This window comes from Heterocephalus glaber, unplaced genomic scaffold (genome assembly GCF_053883595.1).
Source record: "Heterocephalus glaber isolate CG9 unplaced genomic scaffold, H.glaber_assembly_v1.0 deba00001600, whole genome shotgun sequence".
NCBI lineage: Eukaryota > Metazoa > Chordata > Mammalia > Rodentia > Bathyergidae > Heterocephalus > Heterocephalus glaber.
In genome coordinates, this window is record NW_028258372.1 from 18481679 (window position 1) to 18505245 (window position 23567).

The window sequence follows — 23567 nt, forward strand, 5'->3', positions numbered from 1 at the left end:
CAGGCAAAAATTAAAATCAAGCACAAGCAAAAGCAGCAAATCAATGCTCTCAGTGAGTTCCACTTCTATATAACAAAATCTTCCAAGAACCATTTAAAAGCTCAGGTCCTATCCCCAGAATTTGAGATTTCCTAGTCTAGGGTGACACTTGGAGGTCACGTGTAGGCTGGCCTGATACCAGGACAAGCTCAAAGTGATCACTGATAAACCCCTACAGAGGCTTGCAGTGATCCCTCTTTCTGTCCTCCCCACAAAATGCAAGACCCTCAGCCCTTGGCTCCTTGGTTCCATTCATACTCAATATCAAATTATTCCCAGAATTGAGAAAGAATTTTATGAGGAGACATCATTTAAGATCCTGAAGTTTTGACTTCCAGGAAATGGCAGAGTGGTGAACAACAGAGAAACAGCCTCTCCACAGTTTGGTCTCCAGACACTGGAATAAAGCAACATGAGGAAGAGAAAGAGAGAAGTAGGTCCCAGGGACTCAGCAAAGATCTGAAGTGAGAATTGAAGCCCACAGGGATAGTGAAGAGAGAGACCTCAATGCAAAAGCCAGGTGGTAGAGCCACCTGACTTACTGTGTAGGAGGGGCAGCTTGAACCTGCAGATGCATGGTGACTACTGGCAAACTCAGAGACCTCCGTGGAAAAACACACCAGTGGAATATAGCAGGGGATGCTGTGAACTGCAGTGACTGGTGAGTTATTCAGGTTCAGATGCACCCCCCCAGGAGAGGGCAACTGGCTGGTAGCCTTTCTTAGAGAGGGGCCAACTGAGCTCGTAACTCAGAGCAGCTGTGGGCTGGCTCCATCTGCCAGCTCCCAGTGTCAGGGTGAGGCAGAACCAAGTTCAAGTCAGCAGGAGACACATGGAGTGTCCAGCCTCACAGCCAGAAACCAGCCAGAACTTCAGTGGAACTAAAGGTACAGCCTTGCTGGAATTATCCACTACCCCACCATAAATCTAAAGCTGGCTTTCTGGGATTAATCAATACATATCTGGGCTCTGTCTGCCCACTCTATCTATCATTGACAGCAGAGACACACCCTGAAATAGACATTTTTTTCTTTTTCTTTTTTCTTGTTTTGGGTTTTTGTTTTGGTTTGGTTTTTCTTGATTGTTACTGTTTTTATATAAGTGTGAACATTGTTTCTAGTTTTTTGTTGTTGTTCTGTTCTGTTCTTGTTTTTATTTCTTTCTTTTCTCTTTCCTCCTATCTTTTTCACCAGTTTCCCAAAGTTAATGTAACCTTCCCTTGTCCTCCAGGCTTGCTTCTAATCTCTTCTTCTATTTTGTTATTTATTCCCCCCTAAACCCTTTTAAATTTTCTCTCCTGAGGGTAAAATTGCCATATTGAGGGCATATAACTGTATACATTTTATGGTTTGTTTTAGATTTTCTTACATAACCACAAATATAGTTCACATGGTTACAGGTAGCAAATTAATAGATATAACAGTTTGTTGTTTTCTAGGCTGTGTTTGATGCTATTATTATTGCTGATTGTACTACTTTAGCCAAGATGACATAATTGTTCTAATCAGTTGCTCTTCCTGGAATGCCAAGACTGAGATTGCCTAAGGGTAATAAACAATACTTGTGGGCAGAAATTTCTCATTCCCAATAAATTGAAGAGGTAGGATCTTGCAACAGATTTAAAACCCAAAAGCCAGCTACACCTGGAAGATATCTCTGAGAAGTAGTAATATCCTAAAGGTTCTCAATACTAGCAATAAAGCTACCTGCCATAACCAATTTACAAGCATCAACCCAGGAATTAAACTACAAAAAAACTGAAAATGAGAAGACATGGAATTCCACAAGATGCAACCTTACACTTCCAGCTCACCAAGAGCAAACCCAGGTGACAATGAAGTAGCACAATTCAAAAGCCACCTATCTGGGCTTTCTGAAATGGTAACAGTGGAAGTAACAAAGCAATGAAGGAGGTTCTAGAAAAAAATTGAAATCAGAAATAATTTCTCAGATAACTACAGAGATAGTGACCATAGTGAAAGACATGGTTAGTGACCCTAGAGTAGATACAGATTTAAAAAAAAAAAAAGAAGATCTTGGGAAAAGGATGGAAACCATGAATTCCCAAAATAGGAAAGATATAGAATCTATGAAACAAATTCAAACACATATCCAGGAGACTAAATATTCCACTGAATGTATATCCAGCAGAATGACCCAATTGAGGACAGAATATCAGATATAGAAGACAGGATTGTGGCTAGTGATCATGAAAAGAAAGATTTCTTAAAAATAGAAAGGAATCACAAAAAATTAATCCAACAGCTACTAGATGATGCAAAGAAGAATAACATAAGGTGGATCAGAGTCATTGAAAATGCAGGACAAAGTGCAAATGACATAAAAGACCTGTTCTCAGAAGTAATGGCAGAAAAATTCCCAAGCATGGAAAAGAATGTGACGTACTAATAAGTGAAGTGTACAGAACTCCAATTAGCCATGATCAAAAAAAATCTACACTAAGGCATATAATAGTCAAGATTCCAGAAATTCAATACAAGAACAGAATACTAAATGCTGTTAGAGAAAAAAAATCACCTGTAAGGGAAATCCATTAGAATCACAGCAGACTTCTTAATTCAAACCCTCAAATCAAGGACAGTTTGGAGTAAGAAAACAACCCCTCAAAAATATCTTTCAAAATTGATAGAGCAATAAGATACTTCTATGACAAAGAACGCCTAAAGAAATTCATGACCACCAAACTAGTGCTCCATAATGTTCTGAAGGACATTTTACAAAGAGATAATGAGTACTAAAGTTTCATGAAATCCAACAGAATGAATACCAGGCAAGATAAATAATTAAATGTGGGGGGGGACCAACAATAGGAAAATAACATGACAAGGATAAGTCAATGTATAACAGTTATAACCATCAACATAAATGATCTCAATTCACAATCAAAAGAAATTGAGTGGCAGAATGGATCAAGAAGCAAGATCTAAAAAGGTGTTGCATACAAGAGACACATTTAATTCAAAAAGAAATTCACAGACTGAAAGTCAAAGGATAGAAAACAATACTCCATGCACAGGAAACTAGAAGAAAAAAAAAAGCAGGGGTATATATTCTATTTGCAGACAAAGTGGATTGCAAGGCAAGACTGATTAAGAAAGAGAAGGGTGCTACATCCCTGTAAAAGGAACAATCCAAGAAGAAGAGATAGCAATCATAAATATATATATATACACCAAATACCGGTGCACCTAACTATGTAAAACAAATATTAACAAACATGAAAAGTCAAGTAAGCACTAATAGAATTATAATGGGTGACCTCAACACCACACCATCACAGACAGATCAACTAGACAATAAAAAAAAAATCAACAAAGAAAGACCAGAACTGAATGAAACATTGTTCTACCCCACATCAGAATACACATTCTTCTCAGCTATGCAGGGGACATTCTCCAAAATAGACCACATACTAGCTCACAGAGCATGCTTAAGTAAATGCAAAAGAATTAAATTTATCCCATCCATATTTTCAGATCATAGTGCAATGAAATTGTAAATCAATGGCACAAGAAACAACAAAATTACATAAACACCTAGAAATTACATAACATTCCCCTGAACAATCAATGGGTCACAGAAGAAATTAGTTTCTACAATTAAATGATAATGCCAATACAACATGCCAGAACTTATGGGACATAATGAAAGCAATGCTGGAAAGGAAATTTATAGCAGTGAACTCCCTTATCAAAAAAACAGAGTGAGCTCAAATATATAACTTAATATTTAACATCAAGCTTCTAAAAAAAGAAGAGCAAATCAAGCCCAAAGTTTGTACAAGGGAGGAAATGATAAAGATCACAGCAGAATTTAATGCAATTGAGACTAAGAAAACAATACAAAGAATCAAAGAGTTGGTGCTTTGAAAGATTAAATAAAAGTGACAAACCCTTAGCCAACCTTATCGAAAAAAAGGAAAGAAAAGAAGCAACTCCATGCAATTAGGAATGAAAAAGGTGAAATCACAACAGATCCTGCAGAAATCCAGAAAATCATCAATACTTACTTCAAGGGCCTGGGATGTAGCTCAGTGGTGCCATGGCTGCCTGGCAAGCACAAGATCCTAAGTTCGATTCCTGGTACCACAAAAAAAAAAAAAATTACTTCAAGAATCTGTATTCTAATAAGATGGAAACTACAGAAAAAATGAACAGATTCCTAGATACATATGAATTACCAAAGCTGAATCAAGAAGATATAGAAATTCCAAATAAACCATTATCAGTCAATGAAATTGAAGGCGGTGGGGGGGGGCTTCCGAGCCCTTATACTTCCATTCTTCAGGTGCTGGGATCCTGTTCCTTGACAGGAAAGAGGGGGACAGGGTCGCTGAGAAAGGGAGGAATGAGAAGCCTACTCAGAACTTCTCAGGCTCTTGGGGCAATGTCTCCCCCACACCTGGCTGTAACTTCCCCACCCAGGCCACCCCATTTCTTTCTCCTCCTCTCTCCCACTAACCTCCTCTGTGTTTTTAATTGCAGATGAACCCTTTTTCAGGATGAGACAAAGGATCGTGAGAACACTGGGGCCTTGGGGAATCTAGTCACACTTGTCCCTAGCTCAGGATGCTATCAAGTTGAAGTCCAGACTCCTTGCTGGGCTTCCAGAGCTTCCCTGGCCACACAGCAGCGTTTCTCAGCCCTTTTTCATCCTGCTCCCCACCACGGCCTCCTACTGGCCTCCCCATCTCCAACTGGTCTCTCCAGTCTCCCTCAGTGCAGCCCCAGCGTGATCCTGCTCAGGCAGAAGTCAGTCCTCTCCTCCACCTGAAACCCTCTGTGGCCTGCCCTGATGTGGGTGGTGTGAGTTTATCAACTCGCCTCTTTTTGAAAAGGGTAGAGGTCAGGGGCCAGGGAAGTCAGAGAACTGCTAAGTAACAGGTGCCTTCCAAAACCACGACATCGTGGAGAGGCCATGTAGCAGGGAAACAATCAGCTGAGAACAACTCCAGATGGAAAGAAGGGATCAGTGAGGATCTCGGGCCTATGACTTCACGGAGTTCAGTTGTTCTGCCAACAACTGGTGAGCCTAGAAAAGGAACCCAAACTTCAGGGGGGATTGCAACCCTAGCTGACACTGTCTTCAGCCTGGAGAGACCCTGAGGATCAGTTAAAACATGCCAGATGCCTGGCCCTTAGGAATGGCAAGTTAAGTGTGTGTGGATTTAAGCCACTGCATTTGTGATACTCTGTTACACAACAGTAGGAAATTAATGTATGCAACAGTGTTTCACCTTGCACAAAAGAAGAGTTTGAACCTTCTTGGCCCCCATTCACTCCAAGCCAGCCACATAAACCACGTATATGCTTACCTCAGGGCCTTTGCACCTGCCCTTTTTCTGCCTGCATGTTCCCCCCTCAAAGATCTGCATGGTTTCCTACCTCACATCTCAAGGAACCCATCCTTGCTTCACCTCTACACTACCAAACCTCTGTATCATGCTGCTTTATTCTTCTCCAAAGCAATCTACACCTGCCAGTATACAATAAAATCATTACTTTGTTATTGCCAGTCCATTGCCAACAAAAGATAAACTCTATGGCACAGGAATGAATTTTTTGTCTCATCTGTTCACTACTGCATTCCATTTGCCAAGCACAGGGCCAACACATGTAAACCCCCACTACTTATCTGTTAAATGAATAAATCATTCTCTTTGGGTCCCTTTCAAGCCTACATTTTCTCAGCTCTGTAGACATCATGTGCTGCTCAAGGCCAAGACTGAATCCTACCTTTTCCAGAAAACTTGCCCTCCACTCATTTCCTGTATCTTTTACCTCCTGAAACAACATCAGCACCACGGCATTCATTTACCACTTAATTATACACTGAAATTTTTCTGTAGCCTGGTCATTGTTTTCTAGATTTACCTCTTCAGCTATCTTCCTCATTTTCTTCTCCCAGCCCATCTCCGCACTAGACAAACTCCTTCTTGAGAACCAGGTTGTTTCCTTCATTGCTTTTCTGCAATACTGAGGATTGAACCCTGGGCCTTTGCACTGCGTGACATCCTCAGCCCTTTTTTGTTCATTATTTTTTATTTTTTGAGGCAGGTTCTTACTGAGTCACTAAGTTGCTCAGAATAACCTTGATCTTGCATTCCACCTGCCTCTGCCTCCCAGAGTGCTCAGATTACAGGTGTGTGCCAACACACTCAGCTTTATTTTTAACTCATAGAACACCTAGAATGTGCCAGCCTCTAATTTCACTGAGTACGCTTGACTCAATCCATGACTTCATGTAATGAATTGACACAATATTGCACTGAGTTCATTAAAACCAAGATACAGAGCTGAGCAAAGTTGCTCATGAAATATAGACAATCCCCAATTTACCATGTTTCAACATATGATTTTTCAACTTTACAATGGTGAGAAAGCAATACACACTCAGTAGAAACTATAGTTCAAATTTTAAATTTTGGTTCTTTCCTGGACCAGCAATATATGGTAAGATACTCTTTCAAGATGCTGTGCACTGGCAGTGAGTGACAGGTTCTGGTCAGCCACATGACCATGAGGGTAAACAACCAATATTCTACAGTGTCCTGTGTTGCTAAATTGTGATGTTCTGAGGGTTAGGTGGACTAAATACATTTTCCACTTAGGATATTTTCAGTTTGTGATGGGCTTGTTGGGATGTAAGCCCATCGTAAACTGAAGAATGTTGTATTTATTGCTTGGTTGATTGTTTGAAGCTGGGTGGAGTCATGGAGGACAAAAAGAGAGGAGGAGTGGCATTGACAGGAAACACACATGTGTGTTTGTGTAACCCATGCATGTAACTGTGTGTTACATGAAGTTCCAAGAAGCAGCCATAGCCAAGATAATGAGGTGATAATATTTCTCTGTTTCAACTCCTTTTGAAATCCCAACTCATGTCACCAGGGCTTCAGGAAATTGCTTTTGGAAAGTGCTGCTAAATTCCCCAAAGTTCCCATGGACCTCTCTTCCTGGAGAAACATAGAAGAGGAAGGTTAGTGAGAAACATTATAGTTTAAAAGGAAAGCCAATGAGGTGGTTACAATTCCATTGCTGTAGCTGCTCTCAAGGCCTCAGCCTAGAGCCATCATCATCTTCTAGCACTCTCTAGTCTGAATTTCCCTTACCTGAACCTGGCACTTTTGCTGGACTCACACTGTTGATTTAACTCTGACTCTCAGCTCTGATGGTTCCAGCCCTGTTCACCTTGCCCTTCCAGGATAGGGCTGCTGCACTTGTCCAGTTGCAAGTACAGTTGAGGGAGGGAGTACCAAAGCTATCATCCAGGTACCAAATATTCCTCCCTGCCTCCACTGCATGATAGTTGTTCTAGCTCCTCCAAATGTCAGAGTCAATCACTGCAGCCAAAATAGTGAGCCCTTTTGCCTGCTCTTCCCTGGACACAGGAGCCTGAAGTGCCCAGGTGGCAGCTGTAGCTTTCACAGATTCTTGCCAAATTCCCTAGTGGACTTGATCCCTCTTTGAGGAGGAGGACCTTTAACTTTGCACAGCCCCAGAGTTGCAGACACAGAAAGCACAACTTTGTTTGTTTATTGTGTTACCCATTTCAAGTAATGATGAACAGGGCCACTCATACATTCCCCATCTTGGTCCCTGGGACCATGAATTCTTCCAATTTGGAACAAAGTACTACATAAAGCTCTTCAATTCAAAGAGGATATTGCACCCCCAATATGACATCTCATCTTTGGAAGAATTGCCTCTGAGCTGGAGCACTGGCTGTTCCTTCAACAGTTATCCCAAGCTCTACCAACCCAAGTCCTGGATGGTGCAGTATGTGATATAACCAATATATTTCATGGTCATAGGCCTACACTGTAAAGTAGATATAATGGTCTGAAATAATGCTACACAGGTTCATGTGTACATCCTTGGGTGATGGCATTCTCAAAAAGACCAACCCAAACTCAAAATGTATAGCTATTCCCGCCAGAACAAATGGCAGGTCCTTCCAGGGTGGAAGGGACCCAGTGTAGTGAATTTGCTACTTCAAGAAATGGCACTATATTGAGAAGTTCTTTGCTTCTTGCTGACATTTGGTGGCAATATTAGCTAGATAAGCCTTGGCAAATGGGACCCCATACTTTTTTGAGCCCTGTTAGCTTACTGACATCAACTGGCCAAGTCATTTTGTTCACTTGGTTGCTCTTAGCAGCTGAGACTACACATGAAAAAGAAGACAGCTAAAAGCTACTCACTAATGGCTCTCCCAGAAGTAAGTCCAACAAGTCCTCTTTTGAAGCTGGATCTCCATGTCCACTATAGGCCTGTTCTAAGCAGCCCATACTATACTCCAAGGCAAGAGATTATAGGATTTCTCCATAGGGAAAGGGTCATAAAAACATACCTAGAGCTATTGACATTTGGGGACCTACAGTAAAATTGACTTCAGGATGGCTCACCAGTCAACAAACTCTCAGATGTTCCAAATAGACTGAATATCTCTCTCTTAAATATGAACATTTAGTAAAGGATCACCAGACATTTGAAGAATTCCTCAAAGAGAAAAGCCAAAGCAAACAGATGAAACAAACTCAGAGGTAATGAGATAATGCAGAAGAAAACATTTTTAAGCTATAATTTTCTTCTCAGAAGAAGGAGGTAGAAAAAGAAGCTATTACATCCATAAAACAAGAATACAGAAGAAAGGGAGGGAGGATTCTGGGTACAGCCTGCTGCCTTGTCATAGGCAGAAAACTAAGAAACATAGAAAACTAAGAAGAATAAGAATACCACATAAGTTATTACTCCAAGAGATGTCTATGTTAAATAATAAAGAAAATATAAAGCTAAACACTTGTTATGCTTTAGATCTAAAATATCCTCCCAAAAGTCCCATGTATTCAGAGATGGGGCTTTTGAAAGGTGATTGGATCATGGGGATGCTATACTCATCAATGGATCATCCATTGATAAGTTCATGGCTGAATGTACTGTTCTGAGGTGGGGTGCAGTTCCAAGGGGTCACTGGGGGCCTGATGTGGAAGGCTGTATTCTTGGCCCCAGCTCCTTCCCTCTCACTGTTGTGAACAGAGAGAACAGCTTTCCTCCTCCATGCCCTTTCATCATTCTGTTTCTGCCTTAGAGCCAATCAACCATGGACCGAATCATCTGAAAACCTTGAGCCAAGATAAACCTCATCTCCTTTAAGTTGTGGGTGTCAGGTATTCTGTCCAGTGACAGGAAAGCTGACTAATACAACAATGGTCTTTATTTAACTAAAAATTATAAGATAGCTATTGGGAGAAGACAGAGAGAGATTTGGGTGTGTTGAAAGGAACAGAGCCATGGAAAGTCCATAGATAATGCCTAAGATTGGGAAATCAAGAAATAGCTATACCCACATCAGTTAGAAATATGAAGGCTTTAGGGTTTCTGTAGGTGATCTGGAAGTCTGGTTTAGAGACTTATTTATGTGTTTTCTCATTTCGACTGGGGCGGGGGGCTGCTAGCGCCTGAACGGATTACCTCCTCCGAGCTGGCTGAGGTGGGACAGGGGCCGGGAGCAGCGGTAGGGATGGTGACCCAAAAGCCCTTTCCTGTGGGCTGGGAGCAGCCGGAGGGATGGTGGCTGGGAAACCCCTTCCTCTGGACCAGGAGCAGTGGGATGGCGGCTCAGAAGCCCCTTCCTCTGGGCTGGGAGCAGTGGGAGGGATGATGGCCCGGAAGGCCCTTCCTCTGGGCCAGGAGCAGAGGAACAGAAGGTGGCCCAAAAGACCTTTCCTCTGGGCTGGGAGCAGCGGGAGGGATGGTGACCGGGAAGCCCCTTCCTCTGGACCAGGAGCAGTGGGACGAAGGCTCAGAAGCCCCTACCTCTGGGCCGGGAACAGTGGGACTCAGTACCTAGGTCTGGTGGTCTGGTGTCCTCTGCGTCTTTTTATTGTGGAATCAGGTGGCTGCCTGTCTGCAGCGGGGTGATTCGGCGTCTTCCTCGTGCCTCAGGACCTCGGTAGTGCGTGCACAGACCTGCCTGTCTGCAGCGCGCTGATTCGGCGTCTTCCGCGTGACTCAGGACCTCGGTAGGGCCATGAAGGCTTTAAAAAGTAGGATAAATGACCAAAAGAGTTAAACGAAGTTGCCCCTGGGAAATTGAGATAAAAAGAGGTAGATGGGGATTAAATATTTTCATTATAATCTTTGTGGTAACTTTTTAACTTTTAATTTTATGTAATGGATAACTGTGATAGAAATAAAATTTTAAGTTATGATACAGTAGAAATGCCAAGTAGTGGAACAAACAATATTTAAGTTTTTTCCAAATTTTAAAGACTAAAATCAATTTGACTACAATCAGCATTTTCAACTTATCTCAATGATCCCCAAACTCATGTTCCTGAAAACATAATTAGGCAATCATCTGAATTGAAAAACCTGGGAAGCCTGTATTACATACAGATGTCTAAGCACCACTCCTTTAGCAATTCAGCACACTGAAGCTCAAGTACAAGCTCCCTACTTAAAACCTGGGCCCCAGCCAAGCTTGTCTGTGTACGTGCTTTCTGCAAAATCTTTGGCATATTTCTATCTTCAAGCTTTTGCCTCTTCTCTCCAAGAATCCATCTTTCCCCCAACTTCTCCTCCTTGCCTATAAACTTATCCAGCTCAAGTTCCTTTTGAGCTTCACATGACTAGGAAGGAGAAAGCTACGAAGGACACCTGCCCCAATATGCTGAGTCCACCCCATCTTGACCACACTCCATGCTGCCACCCATCCTGCTTCATAGCTGTGATTTTATCTGCTCCCCTGGTTCATACTAGTTGACCCGTTGATTGTTGGATTAAATTCATGAGTGTTAACAGTTGGACCCAGGGTTGGAAGGAACAATGTACCATAAAGAATAACCCTGACTACAGTTCAAAGAGCTACTGATGGTGGATGATGTATTAGTCTCCTGAGGCTGCCGTAATAAATTACCATAGAGGGGCCGGGGATTTAGCTCAGTGGTTTCGCCGCCTGCTGCGCAGGCACAAGGACCCAAGTTCGATCCGGGGTACCAAAAAATAAATAAATAAATAAATAAATAAAATTACCATAGACCACATAATCTAAAAATAAGTTATTATTTCATAATTCTGGGAGCTAGAAGCCAGAAATCAGCTTTGCTGTGCCAAAATCAAGGTGTATGGTTTTAGTGATTCCTAGCATCCCTAAACTTGTGGCCACATCATTCCAATCTTCAAATCTCTCTCTCCTCCATCTTCACACTACATCCTCTTCTGTGTGTGTGTGTGTGTGTGTGTGTGTGCATGCGCGTGCATGTACTCTTCTTTCTCCACTTCCTCTTATATGGTACATGGCATTTCAGGCCCACTTGAATAATCTCCCCATTTTAAGGGTCTTAGCCATATCTTCAAAGACCCTTTTGATAAATAATAGAATTGATTGTTTCCATGGGGCAGGACTAATATCTTTGAGGATCATTATTCAACCTACTATAGCCAGTGCCTGCACTCACCAAACTACCCACCAGTATGTGCTCCAGACATAACCTGGTTAAAGTCCTCACAGATGGCTCTATACATATGCATCTCTGGGAACAGTGGTTCCAACACTAGCTGCATATGCAAATCACTTGGGGAGTTTGATAAGGCCCCCACCCCCAAGGACTCTTGTCCTGTTATCTGAGGTGGGTGCTTTTTTAACCTCCTAGGTGATTCTAATGAATGCAGCCAGTCTGGAGAACCACAGCCCAGAGAACTTTAGGAAACCAAGAGGCAACCCAAAGTTCCCTTCAGCAGCTTAAAGCTCATCCTCCCTATCCTGTCCAGCCAACCACCCAGAACTCCCGGGACCTTCTGTCATCTGGAACTAGAAGAGAGTTCAAGCTGACTTGTGGAGGTAGAGGTATCCAAACTAGATACCTAGAACTCCATACTTGTACCCTCCTCCAATAACTGTTAGCCCAACAGCCTCTAGTTCCTTGTCTCTGAGTTCAAGTCAAACAGAAAAGAACTTTGCTGAGTTGTACAATTCAGAAACATGCATGGTCCCCTAACTGAAAGTTCCGAAGTTCCCTGAGGACATGTTGTTTGTCTTACACTGGGTCTTGTGCTGCCAGGGGAAGGGGATTCCTGAGCGAAGTGGGTGAAGGACAGGCCATGAGGTGGAGCTTATCAAACATTTGCATGCATTTCTATAACTTACATCCCTCTTCTTTTTGGGTGTGGATTTAGTATTACAGTCAGATCAAGGTGGCCATCTGACTTCATTGCCTGGATTTAGTGCTGCTGTGTGCTGTACTGAGCATCCCTTTATTTTACTTCCAAGCAGACGGAGGTCATGGTCAGCATCTCTCTTAGTGTCCTGATGAACCTATATTTATTAAGTTAAGCAAACTGAACCTTCAGTGAGAGGTGGGTGAAATGGAAATTTCGAGATGGTAGCAAATGGGTACTAGGTGTGATGACCTAAGGCTCCTGAGACGCCTCTGTCCCTTCATAACTGTCTATAATCTTGATCCTCCCAGCACAGGTCTAATGAGCACACTTCCAGTAAGAGGTGAGAAGGAAATACAATAAGCAAGACACCCTGGGCAGAAGAATTATTGAAGAGCACGACATGAATTTATTAAATCTATTGTGTTCTTTCCAGGAAGTAAGGAGAACTTCTCAGATCCCTACCTCCTAAAATGGTCCCACACTAGTCTCCTTACACACACACACACACACACACACACACACACACACACACAGGGGTGGGGGGGCATCGGGAGGTCAGGGTTTGACACTTTGGCCCACTAGGGAAGAATAGATGTGCCAGAGGCAAAGCTGGCAGCACAGGAAGACATGAGCCGATTGTGTTACACACAAAAGGATGCATCTCTCCACCTCCAGCAGCAGGGAGTTCCAGGGCCTGGTGTGTAATACAACTGCCTAAATAAGTCTGAGGCCATGTCACAGTTTTCTGGGAACAGGACCAATTTGGCATTACAGAGCTCAAAAAAGACCTCTGGGGCTTGGCAGCAAGTAGCTGCCATTTGGAGCCAAAAGGCACTCATTGAAAAATGGAGGGGTCACTCTGGGGTCCACCTTCCGCTTTAAGGCTATTTATTCAGCCTCGGGCCTTGGAGGGATACATGAAAGAGCCAAGGCACCGCAGGCCAAGGAGGTTAACAACATGTCTATGGAGCACCCCTTGTCCTTAACCTTGACCCACATATGCAGGCCCATTATGCCTATCTGCACTGCATAGGAGACAGCCCAGTTTAAGGCAGGATCCTCAAACAGCCCACAACTGGGAAACCAGAGTCTGTTCTTAAAATGATACTGCTTGAAATAACCGATGTCACCTCCCTGGGACTCAGATTCTTCATCTACAAGATAAGGGGGTGACTCCTGATCCCTAAGTCCTTTCCTGGACTAAAGTTTGGTCAACCCACTCTCTTATTTTTTTTTCTCCTTCTATTTAATGCATTTAATTAGCTTTTCAGATTTCTGGTACTTCATTGATTTTTTATTGATTCTTAACAGATACCTCTAGCACCTGTTAGCTAATATCAGCAGCCTGCTGCTTAAGAGCCCAAAAGCCCAGGGGTATACACAATTAAACAATTATGACTCACATGTCTGTGTAGAGTGGCCAGTGCAGGCTGAGCTGGCTCCAGAATCTGCAGACCTACTGGGCCTCCTTCAGGGCTTCTTGGCACACACCTTCACTGGGGCAGCTCTGCTCCTCCTGCCTCTCCTCTTCCCTTCCCATCAATCAGCAGACTAGCCCCAGCACATTTTCCCAGGGAGACAGCAAGAGGGCAAGCAAAATAGGCAAGGCCCTTGGAGATCCCAGCTGAAAACCTTAGTGTCACTTTCACCCTACTCTTGCCCAAAGCAAGTAACACAACTAATCCCAGATATGAGAAATGAGGAAATAAATTCCACAAACTCACCTGATAAAGGGCATGGATACAGAAAGGGGGAAGAGTAGAGGGTGTTAATACCATCTATCACAGCCTCTCTGAGACAAGAGGAAATACCACCCAAGGCCGAGGAGGCTTCGGTGGAATCTGTCATTTCCTATGAACGTGAAAGTTCTCCTTCCCCTGATGATGCAGCCACTCCAGATGCCATAGCCGTGGGCCTCCTGTGGGGTGAGTCCAGGTTGAGAAGGCCCACCTCATGAGGGGATGGAACAAGCAGCCAAACCTGCAGGGCACAGGTCCTTTGACAGCTCTCAGTACTTGGCTTTGATTTGAACTGAGGAGAAGGATTCTGAAAAGAAGTAGAGAGCTACAAAGCTGACCAAAGCCTCTATCGCTTAGTGGGAAAGGACCAAGGCTTGACCTCAGTGTCAGAAAACCTGACTGCAAGTCATGGTTCTGCCACTACTAGCCAGGAACCTTGGGTAACTTACCCTCTCCAGGGCGATCTGGCAAATGGAGAGAGTAACCTGTTCCTCAGGGGGCTGAAATTAGGTCATTTACATTAATGGGCTTTGCCCAGTACCATTTTGTGTTTTTGAAGTTGAATCTGGGTGACACCAACCACTCTTCAGCCGCAGGCATTGGTTGGGGGACACTTTCTACTTTCCATCCCTCCTCCCCCAGCATGCCAGTTCCGCAGAGTGGTGATCTGAACATCTGCCATCCTCCACCACCACCCCCCAGGGCACTGCCCATCTGGCTTTCAGGCCCAGAACAGCACCATTGTCTGTAGGCCTCCCAGAAGTCCTCTGCACTCACTGGTCTTGTTTCAAACAGGGGACTGCCATTTCCAATTCCCTGCTCGCTGGCTGCTCTACCCTGGGCATTTGCCATCAGTATCTCCTGGCTCAGTTCCTTTGTTCAGTCCCAGCAGGTTGGTCCCACATGCCCACGTTAAAGGTCAGCTCTTGGATGGTACTATGGCTGAGCAGCTGGAAAAGCCTCAGAAGCTGATTTATTTTTCTCTAGCTACTAGACCATTCTTTTATCCATCGACATCCAGGTGAGAACCTGGACCCTAAAATGGACTATTCTCTGTTGTCTTAGACAATGACATCTTTTAAAATTTCATCCGGATTCATCTCCCCAAGAAGACAAAACCCCAAATCTATTTCTTCAGCCTCGATGAATAATAAATGCTCACACTTGGAGGCCTTGGCTATAGACAGCCTGGGTGGGAGAGTAGGGACCCCCACACCTCATTTCCCAGCCAGACAAGCAGTGCCTGGTGCTCACAAGCTCCCTGCCGGCCTTCTCACACCTGATAGGCAAAGAGCAGGATGAAGGGTGGGAATGCCTTGTGACTCAGTGAGTCTCTGGGAAAGGGCTCAGCAGAGAGAGGACCACCGTCCTACTGAGATAGGATGGAAGCAAAGAAGATAGGTAGAAAGGAGGCAAGGACAGTAAGAAATTTAAATTTATACTTTCAATAAAAACTGTGGTTTCAGGGCACAAAATTTACTCCAGCCTTTTCCCTTCCAGGAAACTCAAAAGAAATTCGTAAGGGTCTTCAAGAAAAAAATAAGCCTGTAAAATTGGGCTCTAGATCTATGCTTTTCACCTGTAAATTGTACTTCCTCCCATAGAGCTCCACCCTCAAGGAAGCAGCAATATTAGTGGGCAATACGTGTTAGCGTCAAATACACGTAAATGGTTTGTATTCTAGCAAAGCCCTACCAGACGGGTGACCTGACAGACAGCAGGAATACACATCGTACGTCACCCATCTTGACACCCCCAAGACCCCTTAAATTTTCCCAGCTCTAAGTCATAATGTACCTCTCTCTTGAAGGCCTGCACTCGATTTCTTTCAGTGTGTACTTTTAAACTAAATTTCTGCCTAATAAAACCCTTCCCGTGGCTCTTACCGAGTGTCCTGAAAATTCTTTTTTCACAACAGGAGTCAGCAAACCTGCAACTTAACTCTACAGGTAGGATGGGTCTAGGTTATCTCGTCGGGAAACTCCTCAGACCCTGTCTGGCAACACTATCAGCCAGGCAAGCTGATGGACCTGATCCAGGGATGGGTACCTGTCTATATATAGGTTACCTCTCTGGCCGTGGTCTCACAGACTCAGGTGAGCCTCAAACTCCAAGGGGTAGATCCTGAGCTCTCCTTTACCTCCAGATCAACAGACTAAATATTTATGTCCTCCAGTTGATAAACGTATCACACAGCAGCAAACCACCTACCTCTGCTCCCTCTGCAGACAAGAGAGACAGGCCTCTTTCTGGCCCTCCTTCTCATGAAGGACCACTCTCAGCCCCAGACTCTCTTTGCTCCTCTAATACTACCCACCTCCAAATAACCCCCAGCTTAGGGGAGGGTGGTCATACCTCTGCATGACTTTTTTGTCCTGAAACTTAAAAGTTGTTATCAAATCCCCAGAGCAAGGAGGTCAGAATTCTACATGGAAATACTTGACTACTTTCTTAAAGAGATAGAAAAAAACTCACCTCATTCTATGGAGTGACTCAGGGCAGTCAGAACAAAGCCGGAATTAATAGATGGATTATCTCACCACACAAATGAAATAAATAAAAGCATGTTTTTCTGGCCAGGAAGCCAGTAGCCTATGACTCATGGCCCATTCTTGTTGTCCTTGCGGGTCAGCAGCTTGAAATCATCCCCATCCCAATTCATACACCAAGTCCTACAGGGGATGAAACTACAGTTACTTGTCCAAGGCCAATCAGACCCTCATACAAGCCAGAAGCCATCTTCAATGCGGACAGAATTTGGTATGTGACGCCAGCTCCCATAAACCCAGCAAAAGCTCCTTCCTCCTTTAACAGGTACCCAAAACCTCCCCAGAGGCTCTTAAGGTACAGAGAAAGAAGCAGCAGGACTGCCTCAGCAGCTGCCTCAGACAGGTGCCACATTTACCCCAGAAGACTCTGGTCATTGGAGAGGAGTTCACATCAGCTCAGGGTCTGAGCCCTTCAATCCTAGGCCTGCTGAATAATTGAAAAAGATGGAGGTCTCAGAGGGAGCCTCTCAGGAAAGCACAGAGCTCATCTGGGAGGAGTCAGATTGAAAGGTGTGCAAGACACTCCAGGAATCTGCCAAGCAGAACCTCTCTTGGACAAGCTGTCAGAAATGCCATCAAGAGCTGACAGACATTTACTTGATATGAAACATTGTTCCTAGAGGAGGGGAAGGAAACTGTGTCAAGAGACCCATATAGCCAAGCGTTGGCAGGAGCTGTGGTGTCTGAAAATTACTGGTGGGATGCCTGGAATGCTTAATACAAATGCAGGGAGTCTAGAGGCATCTGGCTAGCCAGTGTGAATTTAAAAGGAAATATACCTTTTGCTTTTGAGAAAACCAAATCATGAGGAAGATTTAATTTGGCAAAAGAGTATTTTTTTTTCTTTCCTTTTTTTTTTTTTTTTGGTACCGGGGATCAAACTCAGGACCTTGCGCTTGCGAGGCAGGCAGCAGAACCACTGAGCTAAATCCCTGGCCCTGGCAAAAGAGTATTAATCAGGATAGTTTATAAAATGCTTTTGTAACAAATAAATCCTGAAATATAGTAAGATTAATCTTCAACTTAAAAGCTTACTACAGCAAAGATTCCATTCTTGTTCATCAGTTTCTTGCCTGTCACGAAAACCTCACCAACTTACAGCTATGTCCTACGGAGCACATGGCCATCAAGGTAAGGGAAGAGGGGATGAAGAAGGCACCCTGCATCTACCTTTGCATGAAAATGGCTCCCATCACTTCCGCTCAGGGTCCATTGGAGAGAGCCACAGCGTATCCTCTGTTCGTGATAGGGTTACGTCCCAGTTAACCCATTGTAACTTGTAAAGATTGTGACTCGAAACTGCATCTAAGATACTCGCCCTACCAAACATCATAGCTTAGCAACAGAGAACACCGTAAAACATTGTGGGTTTCCCCGCCGTGATCGTGTAGCTGACTGGGAGCCACGGCTCTCACCACTGCCCAGAATCACAAGGGTGTTGGGCCACTTATTGCCATCCCAGGAAAAGACAAAAATTCAAACTGTGAAATAATGTTTCTACTGAATACACATGGCTTTCATACCTTTGTACATTTGAAAAAATACTAAGTCCAACCATTGTTGAGTAAGGAGCCCGCTATAATACTAAAGGAAGCCAGCACATGTAGGAACCTCATGGATATCTGATGAGCATTATCTCAGCCACATTAGATTTGAACTCCTAGCTCTTTGCCGAGATATCTGATATATTTGCTGGGTACTGAGATCTGTGATCAAAAGAATTCCATTTGGACTGGGGACGTAGCTCAGTGGTGGCCCTACCTCCTTGTACCAAAGGGGAAAAAAAGACAAAAGAATTCCTTTCATTTCTCTTTTACCCAGAACTATTGTAAAAGCATGTGGCCCTAATGGACTCCTCTCAGCCTGTGTCTCACAAAAGCACTGTCTGGGGCTCTATGAAAGCTAAGTACAGTCTGCTTATTTGAAGCCAGTGACAAACAACATATCCAAAAGACAAGGAAATGGTGAATTGTGATAGTTTATTCACCAAACAAATGTTTATGAAGCGCTCGCTATTTGCCAGGTATTGCACTCTCTGTGGAAACTAAACCAATAACTCAGACAGAGTCACTCTGCTCCCAGGGAACGCAGAGCCTAAGGAGGCAGAAGGCCCTAATCAAATCACTTTGCAAATACCTAACTACAAGCTAGGGTAGCAAAAAGGAGATATGGCAGAATTCAAAAGTGAACCCAGTCTCACCAGTGTGGATCAATGATGATTTCTCTAAAGAAATGCTATTTCAGCTGAACAAGAGAATTTCACAATCCCCAGACCTGTAGCTCACCTGGATAGGTAACCTGAAATCTGCACAATAGCCTTGCTTCAGAAAAAGATCTCACATCATCACCCAGCAAATTCCCAGGTGCTGTAGCCAGGAGCCATCTTGAGAAGCGAGCTATCATCTGAGTTGGGAAGGCTGTAACATGAGAAACCCCGGTATATTCCCATCTCTGAGACTTCACAGACATTCCACTGCTCTGGCTTGGGAGACAGCTCCCTTGCAAACTTGGCCCAGCAGAGTAACTGTGACCTAAGCCCACAGGTGCTCTGCATAGTACAGGACAAGTATTATGACATGGAGGGAAATGGAGGACTCCAGCCTGAAGAATCAGATCAGAGCACTTGCCCTCTGAGACCCAGGGCATGGGCAGCCATCCATGAATCAATGCAAATGCCAGGGCTGAAGGCAGACACCCACACGGTTTCAGCCACCCTACCCCTGCCCTGCGTTCAATAGGCTGGGAGCAAACACCATGGTTCCTGCTGCTGAGGGAGCCTTGAGAAACTCTGACAATCTGGCCGTTGCCCTCTTTTAGGTGCACACTATAGCTAAAGGACTCAGGGGGAGGAAAGGCCCAGCTCCAGCTGTCTGTCTGCACCTGAGCATGCACAGACAGAGGACCAAGAGAAACTGCCTGGCACCAGCCACAGCCCACTCCCAAATGTCACTGCCACCAGCAGAGAGGAACACCAGCCAAGAATATTATATCCAATGAGGCTATCCTCTGGAAACAAAAGAGAAGTCCTCGAAAGATAAGTGAAAACTGAAAGAATTCACAATCAGGCCAGCCTTACAAATGATGCTTAAAATAGACTAAAAAAAAAAAAATACAAAAGATAAATGAAACAAATAGCTGTTATTTTGAAGATATACAAAATAAACAAATTTTTAGCTACACTAACCAGAAAAAGAGAAGATCCAAATAAATAAAATGAAATTATGACCAATACCACAGACATACAAAGAATCATTAGAGATTATTGTGAAAAACTATATGGGAACAAACTGGAAAATCTAGAAGAAACTGACAAACTTCTGGACATATATGACCTACTGAAATTGAACCATGAGAGCACACACACTAAAAAACTTGAATAGACCAATAACAATTCATGAGATTGAATCAATTCTAAAGTTGCTAACAAAGGCCCACAGATGGCTTCACTGCTGAATTTTACCAAACTTTTAAAGAATCAATGCCAAATTTTAAAGTATCCCAAAGGTTAGGCATAGAGCACACACCTGTAACCCCAACTATTCAATATGCTGAGTCAAGAAATCACTGGAACTCAGGAGTATGAGACCAGCCTTGACAACATAGTAATACCTGTGTCAAAAAAGTTTTTTTTAAACTATTCCAAAGCGGGCCGGGGATTTAGCTCAGTAGTTTTGCCGCCTGCCTCGCAAGCTCAAGGACCCGAGTTCTATCCCCTGTACCAAAAACAAAAAACAAAAAACAAAAAACCAAACTATTCCAAAGAATTGAAAAGGAGAGAACCCTTCAAAATTCATTCTATGAGACTAGCAGTGCCCTGTTATTGAAACCAGATAAGAACACAACAAGATAATAAAATATAGACTAATATTTCTGATAAACTTAAATGCAACAATTTTCAACAAAATATTAGCATATAAAATTTAGTGACACATCAAAAAAATTTTACCACGATCAGGTTGGTTTCATCCCCGGGGTACAAGGATGATTCAATATATGTAAATCAGTTAACATAATGCATCACTTCAACAGAATGAATGATAAGAAAATATGATTATCTCAATAGATACAATAAAAGTATTTAATAAAATTCAACATGATAAAAATCCCTGAACAAATTAGGTATAGAAAGATTGTACTTCAAAATAATAAAGGCTATATATGACAAACCCACATCCAACAACATACTAAATGGGGAAAAGATGAAGGCTTTTCCTCTAAGATAAAGAGCAAGACAAGGGTATTCACTCTCACTACTTTTATTCAATAAAGCACTAAATATGTTAGCCAGAGCAATTAGACAAGAAAAACAAATGAAAGGCATATAAGTAAAAAGGGAAGAAGTAAAATGTTTGGAAATGATGTAATTCTATACATTGGAAAAACTTAAAGACTTCTCCAGACGAATGTTATATCTGAAAAACAAATTCAGTAAAGTATCAGGATACAAAATCAACATACAGAATCAGCAAATTTTTTACATACCAATAGTGAATTTGTTGAACAAGAAATCATGAAAATAATCCCATTCATAATAACTACATAAATAAATAACATTGGAATAAACTTAACCAAGAATATGAAAGACCTTTACAATTAAAATTACAGAACACTGAAGAAAGAAACTGAAGAAGACACTAGATGGAAAGACTTCCTATGTTCATGGATTGAAAGAATTAATATCATTAAAATGTCCATATTACTCAAAACAATCTATAGATTCAATGCAATCTACATCAAAATACCAATGATATTCTTCAAAGACCTAGAAAAAATTCTAAAATTCATATGACAGCACAAAAGACCCTGAACAGCCAAAGTAATCAATCTTGAGCTAATAGAACAAAGGAGAGGCATCATGCTACCGATTTCAAGACATTCTACAAGGTCAGAATATCGAAAACAGCATGGTATTGGCACTTTTAAAAAAGACACATAGACCACTGGAACAAAACAGAGATCTCAGAAATAAACCCACACATATACAGTCAACTGAATCTCAACAAAAACATACATCAAATAAAGGACAGCCTTTTCAATACATGATGCTGGGGAAAGTGGATTCAGAAGAATGAAATTTGACTCCTCTCACCTTGTCAACTCAAGATGGATCAAAGATCTAACTCTGAAAGTACTAGAAGAAAACACAGAGAAAACATTTCAAGACATTGGTATAGGCAATAATTTTCTGAAATTAACCCAAAAACACAGTAAACAAAAAAAGCAATAATTGACAAAAGAGATTACATCAAACAAAAAACGCTGTACAGCCAAGGGAACAATCAACAGAGTTAAAAGACAACCTATAGAATGAGGAGAAATAATCTGCCAATTATCCATCTAAAAGAGGGTTAATATTCAGAATATAAAAAGAATTCAATAAACTTACCAACAAAAACAAGTAATCCAATTAAAATAGGCAGATGTTGTGAATAATGTCTTTTCAAAAGAAGAAAAACAAATGGCTAACAAATATATTTAAAATGTTCACTATCATTAGCCATTAGTTAAATGCAAATCAAAATTACAAGTTAGCATCCCGCCCCAATTAGAAAAGTTATTTTTAAAAAATGCATGTGAGGATGTGGAGAATGGGATGTGTTGATGGGAATTAGTACAATTATAGATACCAATATGAGGTTCCTCAAAAAACTAAAAATAGATCTACCATATGATTCAGCAATCCCACTCCTGAGTATGTGGGCATATATCCAAAGGAAATGAAATCAGCATACCAAACAGACACCTGCACACCAATGTTTGTTATGGCACTATTTATAATAGTTAAGATATGGGGAAAACAGATATAGAGCCATCCTAGGTGCCTATCAATTGATGACTGGATAAAGAAAATGTGGTACATTTGCACAATGGAATATGATTCAGCCATAAAGAAAAATAAAACCTTGACACATGCAGCAAAATGGATGGAACTGCAGGACTTACTGTTAAATTAAATAAGCTATACACAGAAAGACAAATACTATATACTTTGCATGCATGAAATCTAAAAAGAATTGACCTGAAAGTAGTATAGTGATTACTAGAGATTTGGGAGAGGGGGTAGAGAAAGGGGGGTTGGATTTGATCAGTGGAAACATACTGAATGCTATTAATATGTACAATACATCTTAATAATACATGTTAATAAAAACATTTTAAAGAAAATGTACCCAAAAAAAGACAACAACTTACTGGGAAAAAAAAGATTGTGAAGTTATGAAACACCTCCTTCAGGCTGTCAAGTACCTTTCATGCCTCAAATCCCATAAAGACCTCTTCAAGAAAAAAGCAGTTAAAAGAAAGAAATTAAGGGTGAATAGTAGTTTATCAAGGAAGACCCAGTGTGTAACATGTTGCAATGGCCCACCAGGCACTTGGGTGTAAACTACGCAGAAATAGGTGAAACATTTGCACTCTGTGAATCCCACCCCACACACACACCCAAGTCTGCCACCAGGCTCCGAGAATCCACAGGTCCGGTAGCCAGGTCTCAAGCCTGCAAGGTTTAATAGGCTATCTCCTGCCTCCAGCTCCCTCTCACCCCACTTCCCTCACTCTCCCAACCCCAGCCTCCTCAGAACTTTCCCAGATTATCAAGTACATTAACTCTCCTCAGAGCTCCTCCTCAGAACCCCTTCCCAGGCTGGGAACATCCTGCCACCTTCCTCCACCTTCCTCTCAGCCCACCTTCCCCTCAGGAAGACCTTTCCTGAGCCTCAGACACTCTGTTCCATTGTACCCTGCTCTTCATCCAGCCTAACACAGTAAGGATCCTGTGCTGTTCTTCCTTTTTCTCTCACAGACTGCATCTCCTCAGAAGCAGCCCCCCCTCCCCAGCTACATGGTCCCCTGCTGCTTTCCCAGTACCCAGCACAGTGCCTGACACCTGGAAGGAACTCAACTACTATTTCCTGAATGGATGAAAAATCAAACTACATGACTAGGATTTAGATTTCTCCAGGCCAAGAATTTGTGTCTGATTTATTAATGGCTACATCCCCAGTACCTAAACAGATACTTGCTTTGCGAAAAGATGAACTTCTGAGCCATAATAG